At 33.6% G+C, this 20341-nt stretch overlaps 1 long non-coding RNA gene across 7 annotated transcripts in view; it reads left to right on the top strand.

The window, feature by feature from the left end:
• LOC141500931 (uncharacterized) overlaps positions 1 to 20341 on the top strand; it is a 405792-nt gene that overhangs the window by 191252 nt on the left and 194199 nt on the right. For all 7 annotated transcript variants that reach the window (XR_012472086.1, XR_012472089.1, XR_012472091.1 and 4 more), the window contains one exon: positions 3051 to 3371. This is a non-coding gene — a long non-coding RNA (uncharacterized LOC141500931). The remainder of the gene's footprint in view (positions 1 to 3050; positions 3372 to 20341) is intronic.

Genomic DNA, 20341 nt, shown 5'->3' with positions numbered 1-20341 from the left:
GAATGTTTAGGCATTAAAAGTTGAACATATTATCAGACTTGTATAAGATTTCCTTCAAACAAAATAACTGTGTTAAAGAAGTTTAAAACTGCAAAGAACTGAGAAAACCAAAGTTAGGGAACATAAGCCATTTGTCATAAAGCTAGACAGAACTGGGGTTCTGATAGTAACAACTTAGACTTTTATAGTACATAATAAAAATTCTGGCTGCACTGCATGGTGTATGGTGAGCTAGCCTAAGAGTCAAGAAGACCTATGTTTGTGTGCCTTTCTTCCCTCACATAGACTATGTAATCCTAGGCAAATTGTTTAACCTTTGCCTCAGTTAAGTCAAAGACTTTACATTTCAGAGCACGAAATGATCTGAAACCCTTTGAAAGAGATAATTTCCTCACCAAGACCTCTCTATGTCATTTATATCATAACAGTTTGATCTAGAAAAAATAAATGTGGTTGATGAAGCAAATACCATTATTCCCATTTTACAAATAGTGAAACAACCTCAGAGGGAGGCTGAATAACATGCCTCTGATTTCACAGCCAACAAATAACCAGACCAGGAATCAAAACAAGATTCTATGGTTATAAGATCAGTGTTCTTTTTCCTAGAACACAATGCCTGTTATTGCTTCATTATAGCTTGACTGGAAAGTGACTCCAAACAAAGTAGAATAGACAATTATATTCAATAAATATTAATTAAGGAACAACAACGTGCAAAACACCATGATGGACAGAGAGTCTAGAGAGGCAAAAACAAAAATAAGCTCTGCATTTTATTTGGAGAAGGGGAGAGAAAGAAAAGGAGATTATAAGTAGACTGCTAAGTAAATACTAGTTAATTTTCATAAGAAGAAAGTGATAATAATAGTTCAAGATTATTCCTTTCCCATAACAGAAAGATTATAGATGGGCAATTAAGTGGCACAGTGGCTAGAACATTGTCTTTGGAGTCAGGAGGACAGGAATTCGACTCCATACTCAGACACCTGACTTTTACTGGCTGGAAGACCTTGGGCAAGTCACTTAACCCTGCTTGCCTCACATCCAGGGCCATCTCCAGTTGTACTGATTCATATCTGGCCACTGGACCCAGATGGCTCTGGAGGAGAAAGTGAGACTAGCAAATGAGCATAGTCCCTCCTCATTCAAATTCAGTTCAAGTGATTGCCATGACATCACATCCCTAGAATTGTGTGTTTTTTCCAAAAATGAAGGACAAAAATTATTATTATTATTATTATTATTATTGTTATTATAGCTAGGATTTATATGGTACTTAAATTTTTTAGCAAATATTATCTCATTTTATCCTAATAACTTTGGGAGAGAAATGTGATTATTATCCCAATTTAATGGACGAGGAAATCTAAGCAGATCAAAGTTCAATGATTTGCTCTGTCACATGTGTCAGACGTGGGATTTGAACTCAAAGTATAATGACTCTAAATATGTCCAGCTCTTGCTTAAATAATCAGAATAGATCAAGTATAGTTATTCTTTGGGTAGGTCTGAATCAAGGGGATGATTGACCTTGACCGTGTACACATAGACACCACACGTATTTCTTAAAACATTACCAATTAGGGGCAGCTAGGTGGGGCAATGGATGCAGCACTGGCCCTGGATTCAGGAGGACCTGAGTTCAAAATTAGTCTCAGACAGTTAATAATTACCTAGCTGTGTGACCTTGAGCAAGTCACTTAATTCCATTGTCTTAAATGAATATTTTATTATAAAAATTACCAATAATCACTATTGCATTTACCTTGGTTATCATCATCTTAATAAGATTGAGCTTCCTAAATTCCAGAAATTAAATTACCATATTGATAATGAAAGAAACAAAAATATTCACAAATGTAAAATGTTAATACTCTTACTACAATGCAACCATTTACTATCTAGATTTTTTTTACTATCTGATGACTATATGTTCTGCTGATTTTTATCTATACATATCTGTATGAATGTGTAGATATGTGTATGTTTATGCCTTAATTCATGCATATTTTTGAGATTCCTTACTGTTTATAGTGCCAATTTATTCCAACTCCTCACTGAGCATTTTAATATAAAAAATATTTTGCTGCAGAGAAATACATTTTTTTCTTATTGTCTTCTAGGTATCTTGATTTTAAGTATTTATGCAACCATTGAAAAGTCAGTTTCATTGAATTAAAAAAACCCCAACAAATATTTCTAGGGTGCCTACTAGTGTGCAAGATACTGTCTATGTTCAAGAATATAGCATATATTCTCTTTGTGTATGTGAGTCTGTGTAGCACAATATGTGTACAGGTGAACAGATATGCATACACCCTTTATTTGAAGAGGAGATTGGGACCACAGTGCTAAGGTTCCCTTCTATTAATACTATACTTATCTCTTGTTGACTTTTTTAATGTCTTTTATCTCCCTCATTAGAACATGAGATCCTTGAGGACAGGGACAGTGTTTTGACTGTTTTTGCATTGTATTTAGCTCATAGCAACTATTATTGTAAATATTCATTGACTGACTATCTAGCAGTTGCATTTTAATGTCAGCAGTCTGAGAAACAAATGTAGTCAAGAAGAATTTGTTAAATCCCTTCTCTGTTCTAAGCATTGCACTGTGTTAGCATGCAAAGGTTAAAAACAATCTGTACCCTCAAGGAGTTCACAGTCTAATGATAGTAGAAATATACACACTAAACAGACTAAATAAATAGGAAATACAAGACGGGATTTTGCATTTATTAGTTGTTTACTGTAGGGTAGGCACCATGCTAAGAGCTTTACAGATATTATCTCAAAACCCAGGGAAATAGAAACTAATAGAATTGCCATCTAATAGCTGAGAAAATGAGGCAAATAAACATTAGTAAATTGCCCAAGGCACCATAATAATATATGTGTGGTCATACTCAGGTGTTCTTGATGGTAGAGTCCTATCTACTACCCATTTGCCTCAGGACAATGAGAAGGCACTAGCCAAGGAAAAGCTTCTTACAGAAAGTGAGATTTGTTGTTTTTGTTGTTTTTTGCTTCTCCTTTTTTCTCAAACAGGACAAATGATGTCAAGGAGAGTGATGGCTTGATTTGCAAGTGAATTGGATTTAAGTGAAGCAAGGCTGGGCAAAGTCATCAGCTTCAATTTTTCCTCCAGAGTCACCAGAGTCCAGTGTCAAGACATAGGTCAGGATGATTGTGGATGATTTGAGCTGAGATCTGAAGAAAACCATGGAACCAAGGGACAGAGATAAAGAGAACCATGGGTGGTATCTAGTGAAAATGCCCAGTGTCAAGAGATTGAATGACTTATATGAGGAAAAAACTGGATTCTTAGTTTCTGGAAGCAGTTCACAACTCTTTGAGTGTCCAAAAAAGGTAAGTGTACAATGCTACATTCATTGTCATTATTAATAGAGATTTACACTATGTAACATGTAATACAGCTGTGAACCAAGCTCTAGCATATTACTTTTCAATAGGCCTGATTATATTTTTTTCTTAAACTACTAACAATAGATCTCTTATTTTGTCCCTATTTTGCTGATCTTGAGGACTTTGTAATGATTTAGCCAGAGTATGTAATCAACACATATAAATAATTTCTCAGAATTTTGTTCATTTCTCTTTTAGCAAAAATCATGTTGTTTGAAAATAACTGTGGTGAGATTTGAAATTTTCATTGTTTTAATAAAATTCATGGTTTTGGGTAAAACCATGAAATACTTTTTGTTTTTCATTCCCCCTTCCTTCTGTCCCCATCTTCCCCCTTCTTCCTTTCCCTCCCTCACTCTGCTAACAAGTCAAAATAGCATTCAACTCACCAACAAATCTGATATTATATTAAGTATTTCACATCCATTGTCCTCCTCAAAGACTATGATTATTCATTAATATTTCAGGTATCTTCCTTGAGTCTTCACTTTCTTTTACCTCCCACATCCAAGAAATAGCAGTTTCTTGTTTTTCTACTTTCTCAATATCTCTCATAAATGTTCCCTCCTTTCCTCTGGCATTACCACCATATATGATCATGGCCTCATCATTGCATTCATGGACTATTATAATATAGTACTGGTTGGTCTCTCTGATTCAAGTTTCTTCCCCCTCCAGTCCCTTCTCCCGTTGTCTAAATAAACTTCCTAAAGTACAATTCTGACCATATCCCTTTGCCCACACTCCTTAGATTCAATACATTTCAATGACTCTCTTCTGATAAAATATAAAATCCTCAGGTTAGCTTTTAACACCCTCCTAACCTGGACCCTTTCCACCTTTTTGATCTTCTCATACTTTACATTTCACACTCTCTCCTGTGATACTGACCTTTTTTTGCCCTTTCTCAAACAATGTTCCATCTCTGGATTCTGAGTATTTTCATCCATTGTTGTTCATGCCTGGAACTCTCTATCTCCTAATCTACATGTCTTAGTTTTCCTAGCTTCCTTCAAGTCTCAAACTAAGATCTCATTTTCTGCAAGACATTGTTCAGGGTCATGGTTAATAACAGAGACATGTCTTTATTAATAACCTGCAATTCATAACATATATGTAAATACACATGAACTTATAGCCACATGAGAAGTCAACATATTTTTCTTAAACATGTATGCAAGCATACATACATGTATGTATATATATATATATATATATATATACACACACATAACTATATCCTCATATATATCTATCTTATGTGACAAAAAGATTGCCTTTTGCCTGTCTTTTTATCTCCAAGCAGGTTTTAAGAAATGCTAGTTAGGGGCGACTGGGTGACGCAGTGGATAGAGCACCGGCCCTGGAGTCAGGAGTGCCTGAGTTCATATCTGGCCTCAGACACTTAATATTTACCTAGCTGTGTGGCCTTGGGCAAGCCACTTAATCCTATTGACTTGCAAAAAAAGAACAAAAAAACCTAAAAAAAAGAAATGATAGTTGACTAACTTATTTCACAGCATTCAGTTTCAATTTTGTTGTTGGTCTTCCCAGTTAGATTATTATAGTTCCTTGTATATTGCTTTCCAGATTATTTCCTTGAAGAAATTCATGTCTTCTCTGTATTCTTCATATTCATCATTTCTTACAGTCACAAAGTGACTAAAATGTCCTTATAAATATCTAATATTTATATAGTGCTTTAAAGTTGAGATATTTTTCAGAACCATTTAGTCACTTTGTGAATATAATTCCAAACTGCAAACCTTACCTGCTGAGATTCTATTCTAACAATTTTGTGACACCATTTTTAATATTGAGGCCATATATTTATTTCGAACTTCTTGTGGTATATACTGTAATTTGTTGGTGTGAATTGCTGAATAGTTTTAGAATTTTCTTAATAATTATATCAGATATGGAATTCTTCTCCACATTGTTGATCTTCTTAATATTTGTCAAACATTGAATCTGAGTTCAAAATATTTCTGATTACACCTTATTTATCTATTTCTCTAATCTAGTTTTGTATTTTTGAGACCATTAGTTTGTGTATTTCTCTTTCTGAGTCTCTGTCTGTCTGTCTGTTCCCATCTCTATGAATATCTCTTTATTCATGCATGATTTTTTGGTATGGAAAATTCTGAGAAGGAAATTCACCTCTAACATTGCATAATGGCCTCTACTTTGCATTTTAGTGACTTACCTCCTTAGTAGCACTAAGATCTTATATGATTTCTTCAGGAGCATGCAACCAGCATATGCCAGAGTTAGGACTTGATCCTAGATATTCCTTATTGTATCTCTCTACCCAGGTTACTGTGCTGCCCCTTTGATATATCAGAAAAGTTAACAATATTACTTTTTTAGGGGTACCCAGGAATTGATTTGGGAGGAACTATTTGCCTCTTTGTTAAAAACAGTATAAGGTGATAAACTATTGATTTGTCATATCTCCCTCCTTATCTCTATGTCTGCCTGTATTTCTCTGTCTTTCACCACTCCTATTTTTGTTTCTGGTTTTTTTTTTTCTTTCTTTCCCTGCTCTGACTCTCAGGATCTGGCTTTAATTCTATCTCTGTATTTTTGTCTCCATTTCTCTGTCTTTTCTCACTCCTGTCTCTTATTTCATCCTCTGTGTGTGTGTGTGTGTGTGTGTGTGTGTATGTGTATTTGTGAATTCAGTCCAGGAATTGTTTTCTAAAAAAAAAATCATAGAGACTCCTTTATATTCAGGTGTTTCTATAAGATTTGTTTTAAGCCTTTGTTTAATTAAGATGCCTCTCTTAGATTCAATAGAGCTTCCTGTCCATCAAATTCTGCAATTTAGCAGTATGGGCTGTGGACTGCTGTTTCCTTCATCCCCTGCTCCTCTGGCTATGATTCTCTCTCTGTACATGGAGTGCTGCTCCTGCAGCACCATTTCTGTCTATCCAATCTGTATTCACTAGTATTTTCATTTATAGTCTCTGAGTTCATGATTTTAAATATCATGCATTTCAAATGTTGCTTGTTCTCTATATGCCCAAAACTTCCCAACATTGCGGGATTCTTCTCAACCCACAATTGACAAGTAGGTTTGGCTGCTTACCAAAGGAATACACTTTGTTTAGTATGTGTACTTTTCCCACCACAAATGAATGCTTTAGCCAGTTTAACCAATTATAGAATTCCCAAGTCTTTTGGAATAGTGGAAAGAGTGAGTTCTTGGATGCAGAAAGATCTGGTTACAAACCTGCCTCAGACACCCACTAGCTATATGATTCTTCATTAGTTGCTTAAAAATCTTTTCATCTCAGATCCCCATCTGTAAAACACAGATAATAATAGACTCTGTCAGCCTACTTTGAAGATGAAATGATATAATTAAATGAATGAAAACACTTTGTAAACCTTAAAGTACTATCTAAATGTCAGCTATTAGAATCAACCACCTTGGAGAATATCTTAAAACTTACTATAGGTTGAATCCCTTTGAACAAAACTTTTCTGTAACCCTGAAAGCAAAATCTTTAAAAATTAATTTTTTTAATATTCTACTTCTGTTTCTCTAAAATAATATGAGGTTGGTTTTAATGTTATATTTTCAGCTTAAATTTATTTCTAAATTCATTAGTATTATAAATTAATTGCTTAATGAGGAGACATAAACTATTTGACTTAAATATCACAGAAAACTTCAAGAAGACAGTCTTATGGCCTTCATTTACAGATAAGGAAACCGAGGTCCATTCAGATAATATGAAGTTGTTCTCAGTAATAAAGAACAAAAACTGACTCCAAATTCAACTATACTCCACATTCAACTATATCACCATTATCTGTTCAATTTACTAAATCAAGTAATTTGTTTTATGGATAGCAAAAATGAACACAATATTAAAATTAAAAGATGCTTACTTTTTAAAAATTTCTTCTCTTGTAAAAGGCTTTCAATCCTTTTTTTGCTTTTAAAAATAAAATTGAAACTTTATTTTAAAATTTTGTATCATTTGTTAAAACATTATTTTTAAATTTTCCCCAGAACTACAGACTTTTCTTTTTACTATGAATCAGGATAAATCCAACTTGGAAATGTTATCCTTGATCATTTGTTACTTGAATTTGGTTTTTGAAGAACTCTGGATGATGCATTTAATATAAGTTTTCATTATTAATCTCCTTTCCTGTCCTCCTCAAAAAGTTTCCAGTTTGACCTAGTTATCCAGAATAGATATTAGTCAAAAAAGTTATAGAAGTAAACATAACACATAAAAGAAAACTGATATTCTATGTTTACTATATAATGTCAGATGCATCAAAGTAATTTTTTTGTATTCAGTGTTCAATTCTAGACCAAGAAGCCCCCAAGTTGTTTTTAAAGTTTTTTTAAAAAAAATTTTATGTTAGATGGCTTAAGTCATGGTCTTAAGCGGTAGCTTGATAGAATTATATTCTGTATAGGATACTGAGTGGTATAAATAAACAATCATCAGGGCAACTAGGTGGCATAGTGGATAGAGCACTGGCCCTGAGTCAGGAGAACCTGAGTTCAAATTCATTCTCAGACACTTAATTACTTAGCAGTATGACCTTGGACAAGACACTTAAACCCCTGGCCTTGCCAAAAAACAAAAAAAACTGAAAAAATAAACAATCATCAGAAATTAAGCATAGGACCACCAAGAATTTCTTACCATAAGTCAGAAAAAAGACTTTTGAATGAGAGTAATCAATGAATTCAGATATTTAAAAAATGATGTAAATTGAGGTGGGCTATTAGGTGACACAATGGGTAGAGTGTTGACCCTGGAGTCAGAAGGACTTGATTTCAAATCTGACCTCAAACAGTACTACTGTGACTCTGGGTAAGTCACTCAATCTTGTTAGCCACAGATTCCTCATTTCTAAAATGAACTGCTAAAGGAAATGGCAAAGCACTCTGAATTCTTTGCCATGAAAGCCCCAAATTGGGTCACAAAGATTTAGATGCAACTGAAATGACTGAACAACAACCACCACCAAACTTAGGCACTAGTCATTTGAGCCAATGCTCCTCCTCTGAAGAGGATGAAAAATGAACACCAAAGAATCTCCCTCTGGAGAGAAAATTACCAAGATTCAGAGAAGTATTTTACCCTAACAATATAAAACATGCAATGTCACTCTCTACCTTTATAAAAATGTTATAAACTAAACAATAGATGGCAGGCAGAGTTTATTTTTCTTCTTATGTTGATGCCTCTCCTTTTATAGCTAAGAACCTTTAGTGGGAGAGAAGCTTCACATCCTCATGTCTAGTGGAAGTGTACTGATCAGGGAAAATGAAACTAAAAAGTCATGGACCAACATAGACCATGAGAAAATAGTAAGGTACAGTAATCCATAGAAGAGGCTACACACATTTGACATGGATTGAATTGTGTGCCAGATAAGGCTATCAGGAGATTAAGTCTAGTTGGTCCAGCACAATGTTGGCAGCTGAAGACATTTTCAGTTTCAAAACATCCAAAAGCCCTTCCACATGTGAGCATTGGTTGCATGTACATCTAAATATAGGCCCAGTCTTCTCTTTCATGACAAATACTATTTGTTCCAGAACATATTTGTGGGAAATTATTTTACTACTCTCTTTACAATACTATTTCATTAAATGCCTTTACTTTGGACCATTTAGTTCAATGATGGAGAGAAATAAAACAAAAAAAATTGCAGCACAATGGCATGGGCTTATAAGCTCACAGAATACTCACAGAGTAGTTTGAACTTAGGGTACCTACTATCTGATTTGGGCAACCTCAATTAGTATGGGTGAAAAAAATGTCTTCCTCTGTGGGATAGCATTCTGATGTATTATTGAACTTGTTATATACTTTGGAAAATGATGCCAATTCTTCACTTAAAGCCTATTGTTGACAGGGCTATCCAGGACTTGTATTTCTCTGACAAGAACCAATGGCATATTATCTGAGAACAACCACAGGATCAACAGAGCAAATACCAAAATCAACACAGAACCCAGGAAGTAATTAAAATAGAGATCATCTGCTCTGTGACATTGATGAGGAGCTGCTCCATCAGGGAGAATATGACATCATAAGGCAATTTTAGTTTCTATAGCTAGATCTGCATATAGAATTGTTGCCCTTTAGGCACACCTTTGCCAAACATATATCTTATGGGTTCATTCTTTTCAGTGACGGTATGTGTATTAGTAGACCAGTTGGATGAGAGGAGCTTTATTGCTACTTTTCTTCCTTTGCTATTTTCTCAAATGCCTCTGCTTTATACTGTGTATCCCCTAACTAGCAAAATTAAGCAAATTGTTGCAGGAAGGAGCAATGATTTTCTATTTTTCCTTCTTTTTTGTTTTTTGCAAGGCAATGGATTTAAAGTGACTTGCCCAAGGTCACACAACTAGGTAATTATTAAAGAGCTATGATTTTCAGTGGTTGAAGGCCTATAGGATATCTTGAAATTCAAGTAATTTTTTCTCTCAGATTCACTATGTATTTCATGAAAATGTCAATCCTGCCCCCTCCTAATTGTTACACAACTTTATTCTTAGTGGAACATCTTGACATTTTTGCAGTGTACCATATGGTTTCAGGCACCAATAATAATAATACTCTCTCATTTTATATAGGAAAAAAATCCCATACAAACTGGTTGAGAGCCTCTTCCGAAGGCACATAGCCAGAAACAAGCTATCTGAATTAGATTCATATTGATGATATTTACATAAGTCGTTAGGGACCAAATGTTGTCTACCCTTTGTTTTTGAGGAGGACCAATGATATCATGATGTGATTGGTGATGTCTCGAATGTGAATTGGATTTAAATGAGACAGAGTTGCACAAAATCATCTGCTTCAGTCTTTCTTCTAGAGTTTTCAGGTGCAGTGGCAGGAGAAAAGTCAAGATGACAGGATGAAGTGGATGATTTTGGCATTTTCCTTGTCTGACCAAGTACTCCTTAGTACCTTTCTCAGCAGTCTTCATGGTCATTAGAACAAATCATTTTCATCAACTCATTTCGCAGGTGGAAATCTTCACATCCTGGAGGTTCTCATCAATGAATTTAAGGCCTGTTGGTTCTCCTCAACTAAATTGAGTCCATCAATTTAGTTGGTTTTTGCTGAAGGTTTTGCCTGGTAGCTTCTAGGCATAATATAACTTCTTGGAGTCACAGGTGAGAGCTAGTCTCAGGGTGACATCAAAGGTGGCATGAATAGCCCTTAAAGGGTTTAGCAAACCCTCACAGCAAAAGCGTTAGTCCTCCCTGAGCCTCCCATATACTCCAAGGAACCAAATAAAGGTTTAAATTAGAAAGCACAATTATTAACCTTGTTGTTTAAAGATTTTTAATTGCTTGGACTTTTGGATCCTTTTCATCATTTTGATCAGGACCTCAATCTTACTTTCTTTCCAGGTCTGTTTTAACAATAAAGGTTCCAGTTTTGTTTTCTGTGCTTCATGTAACCAAGAGTTATGCAAAAGTTCTTTCTTTGTTCTTTCATCATAGTGTCTACTCATTGTAGTATCAACTAGTAACAAGGTTGTATGATATAAAAGGAGCATACTATATATATATATATATACATATATATATATATATGTATATATATATATATATATATATATATATATATAGTTAGAAAATAATTTCATTCCTAACTCTGAATGTTTACTAGCTTTAGGACCATTTTTTTTAACCTTTCTTAGCTTCAATTTCTTTAGGGAATAATAATTGCAATAGCTATGTTGCACCCACTTCATGCAGCTATTTTGAGAATATAAATATATATTGTAAATTGCTTTGTATACATATATGTGCATATTTAACCATCTATCCATCTATGCATTAATGGATACTTTCACTCCCCACTCTCCAGATTTTTCCATTTCCTTATCTTGGCCTTATCACTTAGTGATACCTTTGCCCTATTGTCTTCAATTCTGATTCATGAATTCCTAAAATGACTACCATTTGTATAATAACAAAAAATGGAATGTAACTTTCTGAAGAATTGAAAACAAATATCATATAGTGGACAAGGATGATGTGCATGGTAGATTTTATCAAATTGTAGTATATAGTCAATGGATAATTTTGAAGGAGAAAGCTGTAATGTATTAAAATATATAGGAAAGTCCTAATTATGAAATTGCTTATACTAGACTTGTTTTTTAAATCAATTTTTAAATATTGCAGTAAAAGATTTCATTTCCAAATGCAGATAGATACTTTCTTTGCAACTTAGCACTTTAGAGAAGTGCAGAACAGTATTGAGAAATTAAAAGAATCACCCAGGGTCATTAAACGATTAAAAGAGATAATAAAATTTAGACAAATAGTCTTATCTTTTTGGAAATTACATAGATTATTGATACCAAGACGAGATACTTAGTTTTCAGTATATTGCAATCTATTCATGCAGTTCAAGTGGCATTAGTTGTGCTCATTTGTGTTGTGGATTGCATTTTACTTATAAATATGTATTGAATTCTGTATGCCACTCTTGATGGGTTTTTGCTGGGCAATGCAGCCCAAAAGAGCTAAAAGGTTAGACAACCCTGATACAGATGATTGACCTACAAGTTTTAGAAATGAAGAAAAAACACTAAACCTTTCTGGCTTTTACTGAATGATCTTTCAGTTCCTTTCTGCTCTAATACTCTCTAACTCAATGATTAAGATGCATTGATTCAAGACTTAAGAAATTCTTGAATTCTACTTGTGTTTACTTTCCTTCCATTTCTTATCAGCATTTCTTATTCCCCAAAACAGTGAGATATTTTACTTATGATCAATATTTGATTAATGACTAGCTTCTCTCCTTGATTATAAATCTCTAACTAGATTCTGCATCCCTTAAGATTTCAGTTTATGAAAAATCATTCCCTTGACCTACTCCCTCACAAAAGAAAGATAAGGTTCAATAGGTCATCTCTAGCACAATGTAACAGTATGCACAGTTAAAAAGAGAAACAAAAGAAAAAATGAAATGAAATCAATATGTAAAAAAGAAAAGCAAGGACTTCAAATCCAAGGACAGATTTTGTGTTAGTTTCTTTCCACTTCATAACTAAAAACTGGCAGACAAATCATGTGATCTCTTGGAAATACTGTTTCCTTATTTGTAAAATTAGGATAATAATAATAATAATAATAATAATAATAATAATAATAATAATAATAATAATAATAATTGTATTATATCTCAAAAGGTTGCTGAAAGTCCTGAAACCCTTAAAGTGCAATAGAAAAATGAGTTATGACTATTCTGTTCTTTGTATCATTGTTGCTGTACTATATATATATGTATATATGAAGAGCCATTGTGATGCTTTCTATATAGTTTAATTTTCTTTCCAATATAGATCTTTTTTCCTTGCTTACTTGCCATAATGCTTCAACCCTGATAATTGGAGACAGTGAACTGGGACAGGGTAAGGAGAAAGGAAGTTGATTATTACAGCATTTAAAAAAATTTGACAGGAGACCAAAGCTTTAATCCCTTTTGCATGTAAGTAGTTTAGTAAGCCTTTCTAAAGCTGTTTCCTTATATAGATTTTATGGTTTCCTTTTTAAAATATGCTTTATGTTTATTTCATTAAATATTCACCAGTTGTGACAATTTTTAACATTTCTTTTAAAAAATTGAGCTCCATATTTTTCCTCCCATCCCTTTCTCTCCTTGAGAAGGCAAGCAATAAGACATTGATTAAATAGTGCAATCATGCAAAATATGACCATATTAGTCATGTTGCAAAAGAAAGCAGAGGAAAAAAGATTCTCAGGAAAAATCAAGAAAAAATATGTTTCAAATTGTATTCACTTCTCTCTCTGTAGGTGGATGACATTTTTCATCATAGGTTGTTCAGAATTGTCTTGGATCATAATATTGATCAGAGTAACTAAGATTAAAGTTTTCTAAAGACTATATATATGTGTATATATGTATATACATATGCATATACCATATGGCAAATATATTTATTATATATGTGTATATATATATTTATATGTTTTGCATGTATGTCAGTCATTCAATCATGTCTGACTCCTGAAATTCTCCTGAACCATAGCTCACCAGACCATTCTGTGCTTTCCTCTCTTGAAGTCTATCCAAGTTCATTTTTTTTGCATAACACTATCACCTCATTCTCTGCCTTCCACTTTTCTTTTACCTTCAATCGTTCCAGCATCAGAGTTTTTCCCAATCAGTCTTACATTCTAATATTTGTGGCAAGATATTTAAGCTTCAGCTTTAATATATTACCTTCCAGTGAATAACCTGAATTAATTTATCTATGAAGAGATTTCATCTTGTTGTCCAAGGAACTCTCAAAAGTCTTCTCTAGCAACATAATTTGAAAACTTATAATTCAATACTTACAGTGTATATTATATTTGTGAAGTCATACAAAATATATGACCATATTAGCCGTGTTGCAAAAGAAAAAAACAGAAAAAATCTCAGGAAAAATAAGTAAAAAAAGGTATGATTCAGACTGCATTCAGAGATCATCAGTTCTCGCTCTCTCACAAGGTGGACAGCATTTTTCATCATGGGTTGTTTGGAATTGTTTTGGATTACTATCTTAATCAGAGTATTGCTACTTGAAAAACCACAGCTTTGACTATCCTGATTTTTGTTGCAAGTTGATGTCTATACTTTTTGTTATGCTATTCAGATTTACCATGGCTTTTTCTCCAAGGAGCAAATGTTTTTGATTTCATGGTTGCAGTTACTTTCTGCAGTGATCTTTGAGCTCAATAATATAAAATCTGACACTGTTTCCATTTCTTCCCTCTCTATTTGTCATAAAGTAATGGGACCAGGTGCCAAGCTCTTCGATTTTATTATGTGAAACTTCCAGCCAGCTTTGACACACTTCTCTTTTACCCTTAACAAGAGACTTCTTAATTCTTTTTCGCTTTCTGTGAAAGTGATATCATTAGATACATTGTAGTGGTATCATCTGCATATCTAAGTGTTGAAATTTTTCCCAGCAAACATAATCCTGGCTTTTGATTCATTACTTTTTGTTTTGTTTTTTCCTTTTCTCGGGTAACTGTAAAACCTCTTCAGATAGTCATTTTACTTTCTTGCTCTTATTGTTCTTTGTATTTTTGTGGGGTTGCTTTTCCTGTATAATACTGCCAACTTCTGTTTCTAGTTCTTCAGTCACTCTACCCATCAGATCCAATCCCTTATTCTTCGCTTCCACTTCATATTCATTAGGTATGTTATTTAGACCATATTTTTATGGTTTGATGGTTTTCTCTACTGTTTTTTTCAATTTCAATCTGCATGTTATAATAAGAAACACGATCTGAGTCATAGTTAACCTCCAGTCTTGTTTAACTAATTTCAAAGAGCTTTTCTATCTTTGATTACAAAACATATAATTAATCTGATTTATATATTGACCATCATATGATGTTCATGTGTAGAGTCATCTTTGGGGTTGTTGAAAAGGAGTGTTTGCTTTGACCAGTGAATTATCTTGATAAAACATTATTAACCTCTGTCCCACTTTATTTTGTGCTTTGCTTATTATTCCAATTATCTTTAAATTCCCAATTTTATCATTCCAATCCCCTGTGATGAATGTAATGCCCTTTTTTGGGTCCTATTTCTATAAGATGTTGGGTCTTCATAGAACTGATCAACTTTGGTCACCTCCACATCAGTGATTGGAGCATAGATTTGTATTACTATGATGTTGAATAGTTTGCCTTGGATTTCAACTGATATCATTCAGTTATTCTTGAGATTATACTCCAGCAATATTTTTTCAACCTTTTATTGACTATGAAAGCTACTTTATGCACAGTAGTATATGTAATAATCACCAGAATTAAATTCACCCATTTCTATCCATTTAAGTTCACTGACATCCAAAATATTTATGTTTAATTTTTTAAATCTCATTTTGGAGCATATTCAGTTTACCTTTGTTCATAGATCTTATATTCCAGATATTCCATACTGATGTTTACAGTATTGTATTTTTGCTTTTTCATCAGATGCATTCATTATGGAACTTCCTTTAGTTTTGGTATAGCTGCTTAGTACTGTACTTACTTATTACTGTCCTCCACTTATCTCTCCAGTAGCATATTGGACAGATTTGAGGAGCCTATCTCCAAATGTCATATCTTTTATTATTTTAATAAAATATCCTAAAATTTTATTTAGATCTTATCTTTAATTGTACTCTTCTGGAAAGCCAATGAATCTTTTTATATCTCTCTGTACCTTGTTTTCCAGTTATATTTTGTTATAACTATTTTTCATGCTCTTACAATTAAGAACTTTGTCCTAATATTTCTTGTCATTGAAATTTTTGTACCATTTTCTCTATTTTTATTTCAGGGTGTACAGTGCTTTGCTAATATTTCCCACCTTGTATCTTGAACTCAGATGGAACAATGGATAGGATGCTGAACTTGAAGTCAGGAAGACTCATCTTCCCAAGTTCAAAACTGACTTCAGATACTTAGTAGTTGTGTGACCCTGAACAAATCACTTAACTCTGTTTGCCACAGTCCCTCATCATAAAATGAGGGAACCTGGAGAAGTGCCTGGAGAAGGCAAACCACTCCAGTATATTTGCCGAGATTACTCCAAATGGGGTCACAAAAAGCTTGAAATAACTGAATAAAAAATCTATTTCTTTCCTTTTCCTTCAGTTCTCTAATTAAGTCTTCCAAACACTCTCATAGTTATTAAGCAAATTCCATGTTGTTTTCTTTTTTTTACTGTGGTTATTTGAAATTATCCTCTTCTAGAGCTTTATTTGGGGATTCTCTAAAACTGCAACACTCTTTTTTTTTTCTAGTTTTGAGTTTTCCTTTGGTCAATTTTTCCCCCTCCATTACCTTTCTAAGCTGCCCTTAAATCCTGAAGTCATACCATGGAAGGAAGGATGATTTTTGTTGGTTCGTTGTCAAAAAAGTTGAATCATTGCCAAGGGAAATTCTGCTTAGGAACAGTTGGAGATACTGAGTGATGGTCCAAATCACTAGTAGATATGATCAAGCTTTCTTTTACTCCATCAATGTAATCATGGCTCTAAATGATCATCTTATAGCATAGAACTGTTAGTTTGGAGTCCACAGAGGAAAATGGGTGAGAACTACCTGCAGTGGAATGGTATTTAGTGGGGCTCTTGCTGATTGCTTGCTCCATGTAGAGTTAATTTCAAGTTTTCTATGAGTCAGTATTCATAGTTGTCACTGCTCTGCTACAAGAGAAATGTAAAAATGAAAAATGGATATTATAGTTATTAAAAGTACTATGGAAAACTCTCTAGCATATAAAGAAAAATAAGGGCAAGAATCATAGAACAATTACCCAGAGTGATGAGATCACTCCCTTTTGTTAAATGTGAAAAAAGAGAACATTTTAAAAATATTTCAATATAAAAATAGGTTTGTGATCTCATCATTGCTGGTATTTTCTCTGATTTTACATATCCTAACCCCTTCATAACTTCTCATTCTATGTGATTCTAGAATTTTTAACACCATAAATTTTAGCTTGAATATAAAATAAAAGGTTTGTCTAATGAAACAGAATGGGTAGAACTGACATAACCACTTAGAAACATTTAAATGGCCATTCACTATTAACAATCAGTCCTCATCTATTAAAACTACAGAATTACCCCTGGATTTAGAGGTATAATTATTCCTTTGGTTCTTATTTTTCTTATGACATATTTCCTTTGGTAAATAAAGTCAGGGATATATTATACATATATAAACTACAATGAGAAAGAACCACAATATACTTTCCTTGGTTGGACTTTGTAATAAATAAAACAATTAAGTACTATGTGTTCTAAAATTCCAGCAGATGTTATAAAAAAAGGAATTGTCTCATAAAATTATTTTCCAGTTATGGAAGAGGAGACTTGCCCATTTCATTTGATGTCATTTATCAAAGAAGTCATACTAGAGGAAAAATAGAAGCAGCAAAATTTCTATGTAAGTAGTCATTTTGTTTCCAAGGTTCGTCCTTAAAAGTAGGTAATGGACTCAAGGTGAAGAATATAACATGCAATTTTGGATACAGCCAAACCATAATTTCTTATATTTTATGTGTGCATATCTTTTTAAAAGAAATTTCTTTTTTCTATTTTTTAGTGGAAAGAGTGAAGTTGAAGGAGTAAGGATAGTTTTGAGTTGCCCCAAAAAAGTATTTGAATAATTACAAATGCATAGAAGAGAAAGAAGGACCAGAAGTAAATGTAAACATAAAGTATAACTTTGAAAGGCATGTGAAATTTATCATAGACTTAAAAGAAAAAACAAGTTATGTATAATGCTGATTTTTGGATTTGAGTAATATCTTTTCCTTTACTTCTATATATAGAAACAATCATTTTGTTTCCAACTTTATTCCAAAACAACTCTTTTATAAAATGCAAAATGATCTGTTACTAAAGCACTTATTTTGTCATCATATCAAAAGATTCAAGGAAGAATTGGTTAATTCTTTCTGTGAGCAAAAAAATGACTTATGCAATATTCATTTCTGTGGGAAGCAGGTCCAAATTGAAGGCTAATTCCATCAACACTTGTATAGTCACTCTGAAAAAAATACTTATTTGGAATTAGCTGTCCTCATATAGTAATGAATTTTTAAGGTTATGTAAATATTTTACAATACATCTTCAAATAGAAATGGCTAGATGAACTGATATAATCCCATTTTTCTTGGAAATGAACTGCTGTTTTAATTTAATGAAATCAATTTTCAGGGACTTTTGCATTGCTTTCAGAACCTTGTCTTTTCCTCAGTTCAGTTATTTTTAATCAAGGAAATATCATGGTCAATATACTTCATGCAAGAAAGATGGCATGTAGATTTTCCTGAGTATCCTTGAATATTAAATCTTAACTGATTGCTAGGTGACAATAGTTGCACTAATAATAATTTTACTTTTATTTCAAATTTAAAGCCTATTCATTTAAAATACTTTCATCCTTAATTCAGATGTTGCATTGGATGATTTTTTTTGTTCACTAAAATATATGATAAAATAGTATGTGAATTATATCTGAACATCAATAGCTCTAGATACTATTTGATAATAATAGTAATAATTTAAATAGTATTTATTTATAAAATATTGTGCTCTAAAATTATTCTCTAAAGTAGATAATCCAATTATGTGTATTCCCACTTCATATATGAGGAAATTGAAGTTCAATAAATAATAAATATTTTGCCTATGATCACATAGCTAGTATGTATCAGAACCCAGACTTCCTGATTCCAGAAGCCAGGCATTTTCTAATTCACCCTATTTCCCCCTCAAAGAACATTTCCTGGGAATGTGGAAGATGAAAAAGGAATAGAGTTACTATATCCTTATTATTAAAGTATTAAAAAGACACTAGTTCTTTAAAAAGTATGGTTCTATATTTTCCTGGAACAGTATCCCAATATAAATCTTAGTAAACTATTTTTTTTAGGTTTTTGTAAGGCAAATGGGGTGAAGTGGCTTGCCCAAAGCCACACAGCTAGGTAATTATTAAGTGTCTGAGACTGGATTTGAACCCAGGTACTCCTGACTCCAGGGCCAGTGCTTTATCCACTATGCCACCTAGCCACACCCATAAACTATTTTTCTTGATCCAATTATCATAATATATTTTATCTTGATTTAAAAAAAATTCTAGGGGTGACTAGGTGGTGCCGGTGAATAGAGTACTGGCCCTGGAATCAGGAGTACCTGATTTCAAATCCAGCCTCAGACACTTAATAATTACCTAGCTGTGTGGCCTTGGACAAGCAACTTAACCCCTTTAGCCTTGCAAAAACCTAACATAAATTATAATATTTGCTGGGACTTTTTCTTCTTACTTAAAATTCGTTTTCAAATTTATTTCTTTTCTCCAAACCTATTCAGTGAACCATCCTTTAACAAAATTTTTAAAATCATAAAAACAATCAATAGCTTTCAGCAATACATCAACATTTTTTCAGCAGTATATGAACTATTCAGTACCATAGATTCCATCTCTCTAGTTAATCAGTAAGCTAGGAAAATAAGGAATTTAAGAAGCAAAAATGATGAGGGAATGTTTACTTAGTATGGGGAAAATGCTTATGCATTAAGAAAGGAGATAAAGGATCTTTTGTAAGAACAAGAAGACTAGATTGGTTAGACTGTAAAGACATGGAGGGAAGTAATCAATAACGAGAGAAAATAGAAGATGGGGTCAAGTTGTGAAGAGTTTAAAGTGTCAAAAAGAAGAGTTTGGAACTCCAGCCAAGATAGCAGAGAGAAGACAGGCACTGTTATAAGTGCTCCTGGTTCTCCCTCAAAAATAACATGAAGAAAAACTCTTAACATAAATTTGATTGACAAAACCCAGAAAGAGTAGCTAGGAAAAGAACACCTACCAACAAAGTTTATCTCAGGTGGCCAATGGTGAACTGGGAGCAGAGACCAGAGTGCCAGTGCAGTGACAGCAGCAGGGGGGGAAGCTAGAGGACTGGCCTTAGCCACAGAGGCTTTAGTGAGTGTTGGGTCTGAACACCAACTTAAGCCATGGAATCTTTGGCAGGGGGAAAGGAGACTTGGGAAGGTGAGCTCCAAGGCAGAGAGTCACAGAGTACTTGGAAAATGTCCAGCTGGGCAAGGGACCTAAGCTTCGTACTTTTTGCAGAGCACTCTTCCCAGAACAAATGGTAAATGCACCCCCTCAGGCTCAAGTGTGGGCAACAGAGTTCACTCAGCTGAAAGGGAGATTAATTACCTCACGCATGGCCTTGCCCATTGTTCAGGGTCAACTCAGACCCTGCTGCTGAGAGACTCAAACACTCCAGAGAGAGCAGTTAGCATCCCTTACTGGCTAGCCTTTGTGATTATTAAGCCAAGTGAACAAAGCCTATAGGGTTTTC

This window comes from Macrotis lagotis, chromosome 1, assembly GCF_037893015.1.
Source record: "Macrotis lagotis isolate mMagLag1 chromosome 1, bilby.v1.9.chrom.fasta, whole genome shotgun sequence".
Classification (NCBI taxonomy): Eukaryota; Metazoa; Chordata; class Mammalia; order Peramelemorphia; family Peramelidae; genus Macrotis; species Macrotis lagotis.
Note: the sequence above shows the minus strand (reverse complement) of the source record. Positions and strands in the feature narration are given on the sequence as shown.